This window comes from Aristolochia californica, unplaced genomic scaffold (assembly GCF_029961685.1).
Source record: "Aristolochia californica isolate CCGP_79_NKW_82.1479 unplaced genomic scaffold, dmAriCali1.0.hap1 SCAF_284, whole genome shotgun sequence".
In the NCBI taxonomy this organism is placed as follows: domain Eukaryota; kingdom Viridiplantae; phylum Streptophyta; class Magnoliopsida; order Piperales; family Aristolochiaceae; genus Aristolochia; species Aristolochia californica.
Window position 1 is genome coordinate 2,384 of NW_027181975.1, and position 17,617 is coordinate 20,000.

General features: G+C 35.9%; 2 non-coding genes across 2 annotated transcripts; both read left to right on the forward strand.

The window, feature by feature from the left end:
* Positions 1-7,103: 7,103 nt before the first annotated feature.
* Positions 7,104-7,177, forward strand: TRNAP-UGG (transfer RNA proline (anticodon UGG)). The gene has a single exon. It is a non-coding gene; the product is annotated as a tRNA-Pro (tRNA).
* A 168-nt stretch (positions 7,178-7,345) lies between these two features.
* On the forward strand, positions 7,346-7,419 carry TRNAW-CCA (transfer RNA tryptophan (anticodon CCA)). Its single transcript has one exon. It is a non-coding gene; the product is annotated as a tRNA-Trp (tRNA).
* The last annotated feature ends 10,198 nt before the right edge of the window (positions 7,420-17,617 follow it).

A 17,617-nucleotide genomic window follows, 5' to 3' on the forward strand; every position in this document is an offset into this window, starting at 1 on the left:
ATTGAGCCTGCTCGGAATAATCCCCCTTTCGCCGGATTATTACCGATGTAATCATAAAAAGCTAATTTTTCGGGAACTTTAGACCAAGCTTCTGATAAACTCAGATTTTCGGCTAGTCCGGTGCCAACTCTTCGATATATTTCTTGTTGGAAGTACCCCTGATCCCATTGATAACGGGTGGGCCCAAATAATTCGACAGGGGTAGTTGCTGAACCATACCACATAGTTCCAGCAACTACAAAAGCTGCAAAAAAGACAGCAGCGATACTACTGGAAAGGACAGTTTCAATATTACCCATACGTAATCCTTTGTATAGTCGTTGGGGCGGGCGGACACTAAGATGGAATAGGCCCGCTAATATGCCCAATGTCCCCGCTGCAATATGATGGGAGGCTATTCCCCCCGGAACAAAAGGATCAAAACCTTCTGCCCCCCACGCTGGATTTACAGGTTGTACTTTTCCGGTTAGGCCATAGGGGTCGGACACCCATATTCCAGGACCATACAAGCCTGTTACATGAAATGCACCAAAACCAAAGCAAGCCAACCCTGAGAGAAATAAATGAATTCCAAAGATCTTGGGCAAATCCAAGGAGGGTTTTCCCGTACGTTCATCACAGAAGATTTCTAGGTCCCAATACACCCAATGCCAGATGGCTGCTAAGAAGCACAAGCCGGAAAACACAATATGTGCCCCGGCCACACCTTCGTAACTCCAAATACCCGGATTCGCTACAGTTCCTCCTGTGATACTCCAACCACCCCATGAATTGGTTATTCCTAAACGAGTCATGAAGGGTATAACGAACATACCCTGTCTCCACATTGGATCAAGAACGGGGTCAGAGGGATCAAAAACCGCTAATTCATATAGGGCCATCGAGCCGGCCCAACCAGCAACTAGAGCTGTATGCATTATATGGACAGAAAGTAAGCGACCGGGATCATTCAATACGACGGTATGAACACGATACCAAGGCAAACCCATGGAAATACCCCTTTTTTATCAAAGATAAATGGACACTATGTGACTTTATCGCATTGGAAAAGACTATGCTATGGCCCTCCGCCTTTCAGTGGATTATCTCGAGGCAAGGGTTAATATTTATTCCCTTCCATTGGAAATAATTGAACAATTCAATTCTGTTCGTAGGAACAAAGAGAAACAAATCTATTCTATACCCGATAAGTACCAATACGCAATGGCGGGGGGGCTGGTCCCATTTTTTTTTGAGCAAATGCATAGAGACTTGTTCATCATTCGAATGACCCATTCGTAATAATTTTTTTTTCCGTTATTCATTCTGTCTTACTCCATGAACCCTCCAATCTATGGATAAAATCCAATAAACGTTTTTAAAAATAAACGAAAATATTAGGAAGGTGAGAAAGCCATTGTTACGTTTCCACATCAAAGTAAAATATAGTACTTAGTGCTTTTTTTTAACTTAATGCCCATTGGTGTTCCAAAAGTGCCTTTTCGGAATCCTGGAGAGGAAGATGCAGTTTGGGTTGACGTATAGTGCGACTTGTCAGACATATTGGGTCATATGGGATTTCCCCGTTCTCTCCCCCGATCGAGATACCCCCTGTTTTGCCCAAGAAAGATTGATTGAATCGTTAATAATAATTAGAATTCGAATTCGGAGCGTGAAGCGCAATTAGATCAATTTTTTTGTTGGTTTGGGGATCAAAATTATATCAATTAATCCGTATTATCAACTAGAATAATTTATGGTTAGGTTGGACCAATAAGAAGTATCCAGGCTCCGTTCAGGAAATACCAAATTGGGAATCTACGGATAATTACCGCTTGTATCATAACGGATTCTTATTATATTTATATTATACCATAACATAATGTATAATATAAGTGATCTTAAACTGCCAATCAATAAAGTAATATGATGAATACATCAAATATCTGGTATTGGTGGAAGGCATGAAACCGGCCGAATTGAAAAAAAAAAAAAACAAGTCGTAGCAAAAGCAAAAAGAAGTGGTACTGGGATTATTTGTACTATATGTGCAAATAGAATTCGGGCAGATTTTTACCCGGAGTAGAGCATAAACCTAAAAGAATTGAGGAGGCCCGTTTAGGAACAAGAAAATAACATCGCGATTCGAATCTCGATGAAACCAATACATCAATGAGAGGTTAGTTCGATAAGTTCAATGAATTCTTTTTTTTTTTTATTATAGGTTAAAATTCTTATAGGTTAAAGGGAAGCGATTCAAAACTCATGTTTCTTAAAAATGGAAGAAAAAGCCTCTTCGTTTAGTTAGGAAAAAACTTTTTTTTTACGAAAAAACAAAAACAAAGAGGGCTGGAATCGACACATTGATTCTTTTTTTTTTTTTTGTTTCGCCATTTTTTGAACCGTATGCATCTAAAGGCGCGTGTGCGGTTCCGAAGGAAATTTTGTCCTAATCAACCGACTTCATCGAGAAAGATTACTTTTTTTAGGGCAAGAGATTGATAGCGAGATCTCAAATCAAATTGTAGGTCTCATGATATATCTCAGTATAGAGGATGCGACCAGGGATCTTTATTTGTTTATAAACTCTCCCGGCGGGTGGGTAATCCCCGGAATAGCTATTTATGACACTATGCAATTTGTGTCACCAGATGTACATACAATATGCATGGGATTAGCCGCTTCAATGGGATCTTTTATCCTGGTCGGAGGAGAAATTACCAAACGTCTAGCATTCCCTCACGCTTGGCGCCAATGAGTTTTTTTTTTATTTGAGAGAAAACATAAGACTATGCCTTCGCTATACGGAATATAAATAATAAGTAATAATAGCATGGCACCTCGAGCTCGATATTAACAAACCATTATTTCATTTTTTTTCCATAACATGAGATTCCGTATCGAGATAGTAGTATGAAACAAAGGTTATTTCCCGATTTCATCTTCTGTATCGGAGGTCTGTTTCAGCGTCACAAACAAATCCTTTTTTGCTTCTACACCAGAAGTCTCTTTCCGATATTTAGGTTATGAAAGAGTACGAAAGAAAAAAAAATTTAACTTATTTGATCCGATCAGAAAGATACTTTGGGATTGCAGAATCACAGACGAGATAAAAAAAAATATATAAAGCAACGGAACCATCATAGTATTTTTGGCTCCTCCGAAAGGAAGGATGGTAAATGGAGCATTCAACGATCTGGATCTGATGGATCTTATTTGTCTCTTTCTTCAATGGAAGGGAAAAGGAAATTCCATTTAGGAGCCGTATGCAATGCACAAAAAAATATGCCTGTACGGTTGTTCAATTCTATCTTTTTCCTCTTGCTTGTTATTCTTTATCCTACCCCTTCATGCGATCGCGCGAGATAGGGGAACCATTCATTATGTTATTATATCGCCAGGGTTATGATCCACCAACCTGCTAGCTCTTTTTATGAGGCATCAACAGGAGAATTTATCCTGGAAGCGGAAGAACTACTAAGACTACGCGAAACCCTCACAAGGGTTTATGTACAAAGAACGGGAAAACCCTTATGGGTTATATCCGAAGACATGGAAAGGGATGTTTTTATGTCAGCAACAGAAGCCCAAGCTCATGGCATTGTTGATCTTGTAGCGATCGAAAATAACGGGGGTTTCGCATAAAAATCCTAGATTCTATCTCGAACCATAATTAGAATGATCCGTAAGTTCATATTTTATGTTCTTACCCAGGTAAAAAATTAAGAAGTAATTCATCATGATCGGGTTAGGATCGATCTAAACCGGCTTTTGGATACGATGCAGCATGCCAACTATTAAACAACTTATTAGAAATACAAGACAGCCAATCCGCAATGTTACGAAATCCCCTGCTCTTCGAGGATGTCCTCAGCGTCGAGGAATATGTACTAGGGTGTATGTGCGACGCGTTCAGATCATGGGCTGGAACAAATGAGACAATTTTTCCAGTATCAATGACCAGTACCAACGAATAGGATGGAATGGAGACGAACTCAATTCACTATCTAAAAATAGTGATCTATCATATACCTATATTGTGTTATTGTGTATGGTATGGTATGGAATTTATGGTTTCCATTGGTGCAAATCCAATCACCTCAATTTGAGATGAAAAGCAATTCCCCATTGGTAGCAAGTGGTATCCATTAAGCGGGGAAATTGAATTTTAAAAACAGAATAATTCTGTTCCTACTCTTGCAAGAACGGACTAACAGGGTCAGCTACCTAGCCAACCTTCACAACTAAATGCCGTCACTGTATGGATAGATCTCGTTGTGAAAAGACCTATTACTGTATAATTCATGGGTAGAGCCAAAGAGTGTGAACTGTACAAGTTACCAAAACATTGATTAAATGAGTAAGGGGCTCCGGTGTATAGAGAGGACCTCACCGTTTAAGAAGTAACCATAGAAACGATGGAAACCACTATTTCTATTTTATTTCTATTTTATTTATTTATCCATTTACTACGTATTTATTACTATTTATTTGATACTTAATATCGGTCAAATTTTGTATTTTAATATCGGTCAAAAATATTTTTTATTTTATTTTGGGGCGAAATGCAAATGCCTGGAAGAAATAAAAAATCGTGGTTGGGAAGGTCATAGTAGCAAAAGCCATTGGAATTTTTATTTTATACATCGGAAGAATCCGTTTTGTTATTAATTAAACTAGAAGAGGGGAAAAGAATGACTGAAAGAAAAGAAATCAATTAGTTATTCATCAAAGTTTTATTTGATTCAATGACCAGAGTTAGACGAGGATATATAGCTCGGAGACGTCGATCAAAAATGCGTTTATTTGCATCAACCTTTCGAGGGGCTCATTCAAGACTTACTCGAACTATTATGCAACAGAAAATGAGAGCTTTGGTTTCTACTCATCGGGATAGAGGCCGGCAAAAGAGAGATTTTCGTCGTTTGTGGATCACTCGGATAAACGCGGTAACCCGCGAGGATAGGGTATCCCATAGTTATAGTAGATTTATACACGATCTGCGCAAGAGACAGTTGCTTCTTAACCGTAAAATACTTGCACAAATAGCTATATCAAATAAGAATTGTCTTTACATGATTTCTAATGAAATCCTCAAATAAGGAGATTTAAGGAATTCGACGGAATGATTTAAACGGAGTTCCCCGGAGAATGAACTCCGGGAAGATAGAATCGAAATTCATATGATAACAGTAGGAATGAATAAACACGCTTCAATAATAAAAAAAAGATTTCTCCCCCCCCCATTATTTTTTCTTTTTTTCTTATGACGCGACAATCTAATCTCTCGGCTTTTCCAACAAAACATCAATCGGAGTTTGAGTTCCAATTCGAGTTTTTATTCAATTCGGGTGGTGGGTCTACTTATTTCTGCTTCTAGGGCCGGTAGTTCTAGGGAACTACTCGGCTCTCTCAAATTGTTTCTCATTATTAAGAAAAGGTAATGAAGATAAAATGCGAGCTTGTTTTATAGCGATAGTAATTAATCTTTGTTGTTTCAAAGTCAATCTGTTCACTCTTCTAGATAATATTTTTCCTTGTTCACTAATAAATTGACTAATTAAGCTCATGTTTCTATAATCAATTCGATCCCCCGATCCAATTGGGGGCAAACGCCTACGAAAAGATCGCTTGGATTTACGAAAGGGTCGCTTGGATTTATCCATGGTTTATTTCTTATCTCTAAAATCCTAGTTTATTTCTTCATTCATTTCGGATCCGACCGAAAGAGGACTTGATTTGTTTATTTTATATTATTTTTATATTATAATAATATAATATATGTATATGTTTATTTTCATTTTTATAATTTAAAATATTTATTTTAATATTATATTAATTATATATTAATTATATTATTAATTAAATTAAATTATTTAATTCGATTTTTTTTATTTATTTATTATTTATATTTTTTAGCTTCTTCCTGTTACTTGGAAAAGGGGCACTGATGTTCTGCTCAATCTATTTCTTTATCTCCCCATGAATCGTATGCTTGTAACAATAAGGACAGAATTTTCTCAATTCCAATCGACTAGGTGTATTGTTTCGATTTTTTTGAGTAATATATCTGGAAATGCCCCTCGATTTTTTATCGAAACCCTTTCGGGCACAACTGGTACATTCCAAAATAACTCTTACCCTGGCTTCTTTACTCTTGGCCATGAACCTCCTTTGGATTTTGGATTCACTCAACTCTTCCATTTTCGATCCGAATCCAATAAGAAGAAAGGAACAAAAAAATGGAAGTTGCTAACTTGAAATCCAATTATGAAAGATTTCGTTTCAATCAATAGAGTAATCATAAAATAAGTAATACGATTTTTTCTAACTATCAACTATTCTCTAATCCCAGTATTTCATTTAATATAATATATTGTATGGTCTCGAACCCCCTGGATCCATATTTCTAGTTCGGCTCTCCCCCTATTAATTCTATCCTGAACCCAAGTTTCGCTGGGATTCATTCAATCCACTTTTATTCTTTTTCTTTCCTTCCTATACTAAAACTAAAAAAATGAAAACGGGAGAAATTAGTCACAGTCATAGAGAGTTTATTCTATCTCTAATCTTTTTCTTCTTTATCCCTTCCCATGTCAATAACTAGAATTAAAAAAAGGGGAATACCAACGCATCGGGGAATAAACGATTGATCTCTATCAATAGACCCGCTAAAGACCCGAACCATAAAGTACTTAGCACAGGTGCCACGGAGAGATATGTCTTTAGATCTCGCATTGAAAATCCTCCTTCTTTATTGTAATACAATTATTACCAGATAGATGATATATAACTCTATTATAACTATAGTTATATAGTTAAAGATCACTTGTATTTGTACGTAGAACCCCTAAAAATGGATATGTAGAATGATCCGGTAGATGAATTGTTCCTAAAATCGAAAAAGATGACCCCCTTCTTTTCTTCCTGAGCATTACCAATAAATATTCATTTACTTATACGTTAGGTTTCATCTGTATATAATTCTCTTATTATATGAGACCAAAAAGAAGAAATGGCAAGATAAATTCTCTTGTATATAGATATAGGAAATAACGATGTGGAAAACAAGACAGGTATTCTCTACAATGACGAATGACGAATGACGCTGTATAATAATGGAAAGGGATGTAGCGCAGCTTGGTAGCGCGTTTGTTTTGGGTACAAAATGTCACGGGTTCAAATCCTGTCATCCCTACCGATTACTTCTCTTACGGGCAGTAATGATGGATCAATTTGGATCGACAAAAATTTGGGGCATAATCCTTCATTTTCATTATATAATACTTTATGCATGCATATTGGGGGTGGGGGTAAAAAAAAAAAGAGTCCTTCTCTTTACAGTCGTATCTCCTCCCATAAGAAAGCGCTCTTAGTTCAGCTCGGTAGAACGCGGGTCTCCAAAACCCGATGTCGTAGGTTCAAATCCTACAGAGCGTGATTCTGTTCCTGTAATTGGAATGTCGAATTACAATAAAATAAAATAACTTCATTAACTTGAACTGCAACCTGCATTTGACCTCCTGCAGATTTAGGAGGAGGTCAATCAAAAACAAAAAAAGAGATGTTACTCAATTAAAGGTCCAACTGATCGCCGCGTCTGTATTGTAAATACGCAGTTACGAATAATCCGGCCAAAGTAATAGGAATTAGACCTAACACGATTCCAAATAGAAAAACTTCAATCATTTCAAGTTGTTTGAAAGGGGAGAAAAATAGAGGTAATATCTATTAATAAATATTAATCCGAATCGCTCATGAATCTCAATAAACAAGAATTGTCAATCGGCTTCGAAAGGGACTATAGAATACCTGGAATTTCACAGAAATATTCATTTTTTTTGTTCATTCAACTAATTTCAAATAAGTCGTACCTTGCTCAAACCAATCAATAGAGCTGAGGTTATAGTTAAAGCAGCCAGTAGAAAACCGAAATAACTAGTTATAGTAGGCATGAAAGAGCTAAATGAGATACGTTCTTTTTTTTTTTTTTACATATGTTTATAAAGCACTTACCTAAGTTTCTATTTTTGTGAGATATGATGATAAAAAACTACCAATTGACAGAATCGGTTCCAATTGAAAGTTCTTGATTCATAAGCATTCTAGACGGCACTAACAAAGATGGAGTAGCAGAGGTAGAAAAAAAGATTAATTCACCCTCATTAATTCACCCTCTGTGACATCTACCAATCCCGTGATTTCGAATCAACGGATTCCGCGAGCAACTGATGAGTCAAGTATAAACAAGTATAAAGTCAAAATAGCAATTAGAACAGTCCCGTGTCACTTTATTAAAAAAAAAAATTCTTTTTGAGTCACTATGAAAAAAAAGAATTGAATTTGAAAAAAAAAAATTCCATTTTGATCATTTCTTTTCTTTTTCTAAAACCATGAACGGGGAGTTTCTAGATTTTGTACCTAATTGAATTGTGGGAATATGAGAATCTCTTTCATAAATAATTCTAACCCGTCGACTCACATCCTATACTACATACAGAGATAATTTTCTATTGAATGACACGCGGTTCACCATAGCATAGACAAGTAATAAGAAAAGAAGAGAGGAATTATGTACCACTTCTTTTCGATACTGATTGATACAAACAAAGAGCGTTGCTGTGTCAGCAGAAGGATAGTTATACTGATTTGGTCTACTCTAAATACGCCTTCGGTACAATATTGACGATCTTACAAAGATTAAATATCAGTAGTTTTCCATTTACTGATCCCATCTTTTGCGGAATCGATCCCCCTTTGACTGTACAAGAATATGTGGAGCTCAGCATGTCTGGAAGCACGGGAGAACGTTCTTTTGCTGATATTATCACCAGTATTAGATACTGGGTCATTCATAGTATTACTATACCTTCCCTATTCATTGCGGGTTGGTTATTCGTCAGCACTGGTTTAGCTTACGATGTCTTTGGAAGTCCTCGGCCAAACGAGTATTTCACAGAGAGCCGACAAGGGATTCCATTAATAACTGGCCGTTTTGATCCTTTGGAACAACTCGATGAATTTAGTAGATCCTTTTAGGAGGCCTCAATGACCATAGATCGAACCTATCCCATTTTTACAGTGCGATGGTTGGCTGTTCACGGACTAGCTGTACCTACCGTTTCTTTTTTGGGGTCAATATCAGCAATGCAGTTCATCCAACGATAAACCTAATCCGAATTATAGAGCTATGACACAATCAAACCCGAATGAACAAAATGTTGAATTGAATCGTACCAGTCTCTACTGGGGGTTATTACTCATTTTTGTACTTGCTGTTTTATTTTCCAATTATTTCTTCAATTGAGAGAAAGAAGTATAGTAAGAGTAAGTAGGAATTCTTTTATCCGATTCGGAAGGATATCATCCTCATAATTATCCATGACTGTTTATGTCTATAGCATGACCACTTGATGAAATGCGGAGGAAAGTGGGGTAAATGGCCGATACTACTGGAAGGATTCCTCTTTGGTTGATAGGTACTGTAACTGGTATTCCTGTGATTGGTTTAATAGGTATTTTCTTTTATGGTTCATATTCTGGATTGGGCTCGTCACTATAGTAATCGGATGAACCAGATTGTAGACATGAAAAAGTAAGAACTCAACAGGACCTTGCTCCTCGAATCAGACAAACAAAGAGGAGCAAGGTCCTGTTGAGTTCTTACCCTTCGAGCGAGACATTCATTCATTCCATAACATAAAAAAGTTGTAAATTTTAATTGTAAATTAATTCAGTCAATATAATCATATTATTTTTTCGTAGAAATGACAAAATGGGTCCTTTGCTCCCATCCCAAGTTTCAAACCACTGCGTTCTTTCCCTTATGATGATGCTTTTGAAGAATTGAATCCATTGATTCATAATATTCGACCCCCATGCAGACTCCTCCGAAGCAAGAAGAAAGAAGGAATTAATTGATTTCCTGGATGCCACAATATTATTTCTACGGATGAGACATCCTTTCTATACCACTTGAACCTTACTTCAGAAAAAGAAAAAAAAAATTCAAAGTGCTTAATGTTCCCCGAAGAAACCAGAAATCTTTAATTTTTTTGTATATAAAAAAATCATTATTTTTAATATCTCATCACGGCGAAAACCCCCCCCCCCCCCCCCTTTTTTTTTTTCATTTAGAAATTCTTCGGTTCGTTCCAATACACCTGGACAAGAAAATAGTAATCTTTAACGAACTAAATCAGGAATCATTATTATTTCCACACAAGAAAAGGAATTTTCTACCTTTCTCTTGTGTGGAAAATTAGGAAGACGAGTAACCCCTCCTAGAATCATTTGTCCCTTTCATTTATACCTTGCCTTATATTTTCCTTCTACTTAAATGCTAAATGCTATATTATCCATTAGAATTCGATTCTATTAGGTACAATAGAATAAAATAATATTGATGCATTGCAGAGCATTTACAACCCGGCAATAGGAGGCCTAGCATAGTCACAACACTCCAATCTTGATCGAAAAAAGATATATCTAGTTTTACTAGTAACTAGACTCGCGAGCGTATACAAGGAATTACCAACATCTCTCAGAAAAAGAGTGTAAACAAAATAAGCAAAAAGAAAAAGGGCCTTTCTCTCTTTTTTTTGGATCATACATAATTGCAATTGCATCGATTAATCAAAATTCGACTCTTTTTACCAACTTGATGAATCCGGGAATCTAGAAATTCATTTCAGACAATTGAACCTTCTCAAACTGTTTCTTTTTAAGAACCAAAAAGATTTGTGCCAGAGTAACAGATGCCAAGAAGAACAACAAACCTTGGACACGTAATGGATCTTGAAGTACTATTTCTGCATCTCCCTGACCAAACCCCCCCACATTAGGATTACTTGTTAATGGTTGATCAAGCTTGATGGATTCACCCTCCGAAACAAGAAGTTCTGGTCCTGGAGGTATAATATCAACCACTTGATGTCCGTCCAACGCATCAACTAGGGTTATTTCATATCCCCCTTTTTCTTTACGTACTATTCTGTTTACTATACCCGCTGCTGTGGCATTATAGACTGTATTATTACTCTTGCTCCCGTCGGGATAAATCTGACCCCTTCCTCTGTTCCCACCTATGTATATGGGATACTTTAAGAAGTGAACGTCTTTTTTAGTAGCAGGGTCCGGGGACAAAATGGGAAAGACAATTTCACTATATTTCTGACCAGGAACGGGACCTATCACAAGAATATTTCTTTTATTGGGGCGATAGCTCTGAAAAGACAAATTGCCCATCTTTTCTTTCATCTCAGGAGAAATACGATCGGAAGGAGCTAATTCGAATCCTTCGGGTAAAATAAGAACAGCCCCCACATTCAAAGACCCTTTTTTCCCATTAGCAAGAACTTGTTTCAGTTGCTTATCATAGGGGATTCTTACAACTGCTTCAAATACAGTATCAGGAAGCACAGCTTGTGGAACCTCAATATCCACGGGCTTATTAGCTAAATGGCAATTGGCACATACAATACGCCCTGTTGCTTCTCGTGGATTTTCATAACCCTGCTGCGCAAAAATAGGATATGCATTTGAAATAGATGTCCGAGTAATTACATATATCACGATCAATACAGAAATAGATCGAGTCATCTGTTCCTTTATCCAAGAAAAGGTATTTCTATTTTGCATGGTCCAATCATTGATCCCTTAAATTTCTACAATAAATTAGGTAGGTAGCTAGTCTAGTTCCCTACCCACGATTCTGCCATTGTACTGGAATATAGGAGGAGTCGAACCCCCTGCACGGGTAGAAGTATAAAGTGAGTCAGATTAAAAAAAAAAGGTTTGTTTATGTACGAAGTAACATTATGATCTGATTGATAGCCGCGGGTCAAATGAATTCTTCATTCATTCATTGAATGATAAATCACTACAAGTGAAGGTGATACCCGATTTAAATAATGGAAGATCAAATATTTCAAAATTGTATCTAGAATAACTGGAAAAGTGGAAACAAGACCAGATATAATTTGATCGTTATAAGCAAAGCCAAAATCTTTGTAGACCGAACCGATCATTAGTTCCCAACCATGGGGCGAGTGGAATCCGATACATAAATCAGTTAATAAAAGAATAGAAAAAGCTTTTATTGTGTCGCTTAAGTTATATAGGAATTCCTGAATCCAAGAATTAAGAATGACAAGTTCCTCATTACCCAGAATAGAATAACCACTTAGAATAGCGAAACAGATTATATTTGCCGAGAAGTGCAAAATAATATGGATATTATTTTCATTGTATATTTTGACCAATTGTATCGTTTCTTTGTGGATTCCTATATGAAGCTTTTGTATCTGTGTCTCCGGGTACTCCTTTATCATTTCATCCAAATGAAATAGTTCTTCTAATTCTATGAATCTTTCTAGAATGTTCTTCTCTTGAATATCATTCAAAAAAGTTTCGGATTGCCTGGTATTCCACCAATTAATAACCCAGGGCTCTAGACTTTTATTAAATGAAAGAGAGATCCACCACGGCAAAAATACTATAGATACAAGATATGGGAGAGGGGTCAATGCTTTTTTTTTGACACTTTTTGTTCTGTGAATTGTTAATGAACCTACTTCATTCGTCGACTCCGTCTGATATTTCTATGAAGCATGAGTTCTATAACAAGGTATGTAACCTATGGATCCGTCTTTTTTTATTTGATTATTTGAATTCTTTATTTAGTCTTTGAATCTAGAAGGGGTATAGAAATGGAAGTTAGAATTAAAGATAAAAAGTCTGCCCCAAATGAATAAATGAGTAAGTTCCCAGATATCTCAGATATCTAAATTGGTCAAATTACACCAATTGAATTGCATCTTCATTTGTTTCTTTCGATGAGTGCCCGAAAGACCCAATTCACACTTCAAGTAATGAGTATTAGTCGGGTTTCGAGACGAAAGAACTCCCCTTGGATCAATCAATTATTCCAAAATGTTTCACTAGATGCCCGCACCGCGGGAATAATTGAGGGGATATTTCTGAAGAATATTGATGGTGAAATCAAAAATGTGTGGGAAACCCGAGATAAATTGGATGTTTATGAAAGATGCAATCCTTTTCAAGGAGCAAAAGAAAGGATCAAAATCGATTGAAAAAAAAGAGAGATAATTTACATCCGTCTGTATCTAACGTATCAATTCAACGAAATATTGGGTCTAAAAATAAAAATTCTGTACTGTATTCCGAAATGTTCTGTTCTGATATGTATGATGAATACATACTTACTAGACTTGTTACTAGTCTAACATAACAGAATTGGGTTGAGTCCCATATGCATAAAGCATAAAAAATAGTTTTGGTGAACAACAATTTAATTATTATGGTTGTTCCATATACGTCCACCTGTTTTATTCTATGGGCCACAGTGACAGTGGTATTAGACCAGAATATAATGGGGAAATAGAATATAACGTGTTTTGCTCGAATCAACACCTTGAAAGAAACTTCAGTTCAGTTAGATTCTATTATCAGTTAGATTCTATTATATTAAAGGTTAAAGGGGATTCCTGCCTTTCTTATCTCATGCCGGGAAAGCATTCATTATTCAATTCATTTCAAAATACTTCAATTGGTACGCGCAAGAAATAGGCCGATTCAGCAGCTTTTTGTTCAATTTCTCGTGGAGTCAAATTCTCATCCGTACGAGTCAAGGGAATGGCTCCCTGGCCTCTAATTTCCATATAAAGGACACGGCGAGGATAAAGACCCCCTTTAACTTCCATTCTGATTGACTGGATATCTCTCATAAGGAATCGTAGAAAAACGCGGCGATTTTTTCCAGGAAATCCCCAACGAAAAATACACACTATTCCTTCTTTTCTATCGAATCGATCATAACCACTACCTACATTCCACAAAATTGTGGACCACAAATAGGAACTAATGAACAGACCGGCTATTCCATAGAAAGCCATCACGATCCCTTGAGGGAAAAAAATTATTTGCTGAGACGGAAACAAAGATATGAGATTCCGACCAAGATAACTGGAAGTTCCAACCAATAAGAATGCTAGTGAGCCTAAAAAGAGGATACAGGCCCAGCAGAAATTACTTATTTTTCGAGACCCTGTTATAAGTTCTATCCATATACGTTCTGATCGCCAGTTCATATTAGATCCAGTTGCATTCTATTGGAATTGAGAGAATAGGCCAAATGAATTTAAATTTGACTTTACTATTTTTTTTGTCCCGAAGTAACTCTCATCAACTAGCACTATTATGATGTGAACCCTTAGGGGTAATTCATCAAATTGGGTAGATGTAAAATAATAACATCTTCTTCATACGATCCCACAATGTATATCTACATAACATATAGATACATTGACTTTCCATTTTTCCACTGATGTATTTTTTCTTAAAAAAAAGCTATACTGCATATATATGCATTTTTTCATATATCATGTATCCGCATGCATAAGATTTTTTTTTTTTTTGTGTTCGAAAGGAACCATATCCAGACCAGACGTGGTACCATATTCTACTAAATAGATATCTGTATTATGATCCAAGTCCAAGTGTTGATTGATTAGATTTGGTCCCACTGAACCTAAACAATCTTGTTTTTTTGAACATGAAGAGATAAAGACGCCATTGCAATTGCCGGAAATACTAGGCCTACTAAAGGCACAAAAAAAGAGGGAAAGTTTAAATCTGTCATAGAATGGGTACCCCGATTTAATATTTGTACCTCTTATAAAGATATAATAAAATAAGTATGTGAATTAAATTATAAGTATTATATATTATATTATAAGTATTATTAAGTATATAATAAGAAGTACAACAAATGTAGAACTAAATAAGCGTGTTTATACGACTCCACACGAAATACATATAATCCGCTTTATTATTGTATTGTATTGTTGTTCTTGTGCCCTTAATCTTCTAATAAAGAGTTTCTTACGAGTTACTGAAGGGTTTGTTAGGATTCGACCCGACAGGGATTCATAGTACAATACAAAATGTGGGTTCTCGGGAGATATAGAAATCTGAAGGAAATATAGAAAGATGCAACACTTTGATTATAGGATTATAGATTTTATCTATATTCCATATATTAATATAATACTATTAATTTAATTAATAGTATTAATGTAATGGTAATGCGTAAGAAGTAATAAAAAACATGGAATTCTTTTGATTTTTTATTTTCATTTTGAAATTCTATTCCACGAAAGCAAGAATTCACTCTTTTCTCCTGTTGAAAGAGGGTTACTGATTAGTAATCAGTAATAGGGGTAGGAAAAAAAAATAGATTAGATCCGTACAAAAGAATGAAAAGTCATTATCTGAAACTTCTGATTCTAGAACTGAACTTATGTCACCAAAGAAAACTCCATTCTTCTTATTGTGACTTTGATTCCAATAAACTAAAGTTCGTTACAAATAATTGAGATTAGTGTTTTGAATTTTGATTCAAGGGAAAGAAGCCATGTAGCTGAAATAACTCACTCAGAACGCCCTTTAAAGGATTACGCGGTACGATTAGGTCGAATAAGCCCTTAGAGAATAAATACTCAGCACCTTGTGAACCGTCGGGTACTGTCTTATTCAATGTTTGTTCAATTACTCTTTTACCCGCAAATGCAATGTAGGCATTTGGTTCGGCAATAATGATATCTCCGAGCATACCAAAACTGGCTGTTACTCCACCGGTTGTAGGGGATGTAAGGATTGATACATAGAATAACTTTCTAGTTGATTGATAATCATATGAAGCAGAAGATATTTTAGCCATTTGCATCAAACTCAAACTTCCTTCTTGCATGCGTGCTCCTCCAGAAGCACACACCATAATAACAGGTAGAGATCTATTAGTAGCATACTCGATCAAACGGGTGATTTTCTCGCCTACTACGGATCCCATACTACCCCCCATGAAGTGAAAATCCATAACCCCAATTGCTATAGGAATGCCATTTAGTTGACCTATGCCTGTTTGAACAGCCTCAGTTAAACCTGTCTTTCTTTGATAAGAATCGATACGATCCTTATAAGGTTCCTCTTCCGAGTGAAATTCAATGGGATCGATAGAGACCATGTCCTCATCCATAGGTTCCCAAGTGCCCGGATCAATCAAAAGTTCAATTCTATCTGAACTGCCCATTTTCAAATGATATCCACATTGTTCACAAATATTCATTTTTGATCGAAAAAATTTCTTATAATTTAATCCATAACAATTTTCACATTGAACCCATAAATGTTTGTATTTTTGATTTATATCGAAATCATTAGATCTTCCTCTGATGTTGAAATCACTGTCATTACCGCCAGTTCTTATACTAGAACTCTCACTGTCATTACCACTTAAACTTTCACTAAAAATGTAACCATAAATGTCACTATCACTGTCATTATCGTTACCACTTGAAATGTCACTATCAATACTGATATCAGAACGAAGATAACTATCAATGCAACTATTAATGTGATTATTCCAATCATATTTAGTATCATACATGTAACAATCATAGTCGCGATTGTCATTCTTAGTCCCGCTATTCAGATAACTAGAAAAATAACTTTCTAGTTCACTCAAAAAAGAACTCTCATTGTCAATCTCAAAAATCCGATTTTCAATATCAAAATATACGGAATAACTGTCACCATTACTATCCCTAACTAAAAAAGTGTCATCAGAGATGAAACTCCAAATGTCCCTGGCGCCGAATAAATGATCAACATGACTGGAACTCAAAATACCACTATCACTCCAACTATGAATGTTTTTATCCGTATCATTTATAATGGGGTCCTCACTTCCATTGGTATTTCCAATAGGATGACCAAGGCTACCCCTTGATTTACTTAGCCCACGCCAGTGTTCTAACTCCCCGTTAGACAACATCGAATTGAACCACCACTTTTCCATAGAGCCTTCCTGCCCCCTATTTGAATGAAAATACAATAGATGAATAGTCATTCTATGAATAATCAGTTTACTATTTTATTTCTTATCTGAACAAGCATATAGGTTCAATCACTAGAATCATTAACTAATGACGAGTAAGAGTAAGTATTGAAATAAATTCTTTTTTTGTGGGAATTTAATTCGGGGTATCAATTTACTTATATATTATATGATATATGATGGAACCCCTTCTTCAATTAGAAATATAAAGAGAGGTTTCTCCCATGTTGTGTACAAATTCTCATCGAAAAGATAAATATTTCTTCCCCATGAAGCATTTTTTTTTTTTTTCGTATAATCTCGTATGTATAAGAGAATAATAAGTTTCTATTGCAACACGGAATGAAAAAGACAATATACAGGATGGGTAGAAGGAGTTGTGACCCTTTACTTGCTTGATTTATGGTCCGAAGCTACGGGATCTACGGGATATAATATAATATAAAATGATCCACCAATCCTAAGGATCCATAGGATTCATTATGGACCCCACGATAGAAGCATTGAGTTATTTAGCCTTAGCCTTAGATCTTATCGTGGGTTTCTACCTTGTATATTATATATTAATTTAAGGCAAGGTATACACATATTGATATATGCAAGATAGAGGCAATGGGATCTTTATTCTTTATTCGGCTCAATCCTTTTAATAAAAGATTGGGCCGAGTTTAATTGCAATTAGGGGAACAAACGAGAATTACTGGATTACAGGGTATCCAT